Source organism: Phalaenopsis equestris, unplaced genomic scaffold (genome assembly GCF_001263595.1).
Source record: "Phalaenopsis equestris unplaced genomic scaffold, ASM126359v1 Scaffold001354, whole genome shotgun sequence".
In the NCBI taxonomy this organism is placed as follows: domain Eukaryota; kingdom Viridiplantae; phylum Streptophyta; class Magnoliopsida; order Asparagales; family Orchidaceae; genus Phalaenopsis; species Phalaenopsis equestris.
The window spans coordinates 104,174-106,243 of record NW_018165793.1 but is presented as its reverse complement, the minus strand read 5'-3'; positions in this window follow the sequence as shown (position 1 = coordinate 106,243).

Genomic DNA, 2,070 nt, shown 5'->3' with positions numbered 1-2,070 from the left:
CTCTGGTCTTGGTGTAAGGCCCGGGTATGAATTCAACCATGGCCGGATTTGAGTGTTGGTCTAGAGCTATGGTAGAGGCTCTGTGGAAGGGGGATTTTATGGGGCTTTGACTTCTTTCACTACTGTGAAGGTGTGGGTAGAGTTAATTTGAGTTTAGGTGGACTATGGACGTGTATTGGGTTCTGTCCTAGTTTCCAACAAGGTTCCAAGCTCAAAATTTAGCTCCGGCAATGGGAATTAGTGAGAAAAAATGGTTGGAATGAACTGAGGAGATCTTAGGGAAGCTTTGTGTGATGTTTGGAGAGGCCTCACTAAGAAAATTTTAGCACTTCTTCTCATGGCCGTGGGAGGTGGCCTTTTATATAAATGGGTTTATGGTGGCTATTATGGCCAGTAATGTGGTGCTTAGGTGGAGGGTAGAGGAGCTCCATAGTTTGATTTGGATGAGCTGACCTCTAGGTTTGATTTGAGTGAAGCTCCATGGGGGTGGCTCTCGGTTTTGAGCTTTTTCGGTCACTAGGCTGCCCGGCCGACCAGGGGGAGGTGGCTAGGAGCTCAGGGAACCCAGGGGAATTTGTCACAGCAATTTAGTGCAATAATACCTAATTTTGGTAAATAATATCCCTTGATTTGGGGGACCTTTGGTCCATTGCTTGGTTTAGGTGGTTTCATGGTGTTTTTACTGGTCACTAAGTCCAACTAATGGCTGTGATGGAGTTAATTTTATGACTTTAGGGTGGTTAGGTCACATGCACGGGTTCAAGTGGGTGCAAATGACCACGTCTTGGGTTTGGGCTAGGTTAACCATGCCAATTGGCCCAAGTAAATGTTTCATTTGGTGTAGATGATCAAAAGAAACAATTTTGGCAAAGAAAGTGGTTTTGAGTTCAATTGAAGGGTCAATTTGAGGGAATTTTGAATTTTAGTCAATTTTGTCATGTCGGGCTAGGCTTGGGTCTAGCTTGGGTTAGCCTTGGGCTAAGTCCAAATTGATTGTTTCAAATGGTCAATATGGACCTCATGAACAGTTTTCAACATGATTTGGATGTTAATTTAGAGGTTAAGGATATCAATTGGGTGAAATTTGGGGACTTAGCCAATTTAGGGCTAAATTAGGGAATTTTAGATTTAGGCTAAAATCAAATGGATATGAGGCTTTTGATGGTTGATTTTTATGTGTAGGAATATTATAAAGATTTTTCAACATTAATAGAAAATTAACTAGGCTATGGGTTCAATTTGATGAGGTTAGGTCATATGGTCAAAATTGGGGATTTGCCTAAATCAAAATTGGGCTCAAATCATGGGCCAATTAAGCTTGGATTTGTTCTAGTTTGGTCATATCAAAATTTAGTTTTAGTTTAGGATTGGATTTGGGGCCAATTGACATCAAATTGATGGACATTTGGGTTAAATTTGGGGAAATTTGAGCCTTTAAAGGCAAATTTGGGGATTTTGGTTAAAGATGGTCAAATTGGCTAAATTTGGTCATGTGGTAGTTGAGAGAAATAAAATTGGGAATATTTTGGATTTATTAAGATTTTTGGGAATTTTTAGAATTTTTGGGATTTTGGGCTATGGAGGGGTATTTTGGTAATTTGGTCATCTTTGGAGATTCTGGGTAATTTTGGAAAACTTGGAGGTTTTAAAAAGGTTTGAAATGAATTTTAATCAAATTTGGGTAGTTTGAGTAAACTTGGGAATTTTGGCAAAGTTTGGGTCTTCAAGGGTGTTTAGGTAAGGGTGTTTAGGTAATTTGGGGTAATTTGGGGTGCTCAGGGGCAAAGGGTAGGTTGGGTATCTTGGTAGAGTTTGAGTGCCAACTACCATCAATAAGCCATGGACCAATGGAAAACCCATTTTGGGTCCACTATGTAGTAGTATTAGCTAAAACATAGTTCTAGGGCTAGTAGGTTTAGGGGACCATCTACATGAGTATCCCAAAAAGATCATGGGACCTAGGCTAGAAATTTGAGTTTAGGGTTGTGAGTGATTGTGAGTGCAAATAAGTGAAGTGAGTGCCTTAGCTCCAGATCAACACCCAGGGTCAACCTTAAGGTCAAGCAGTCC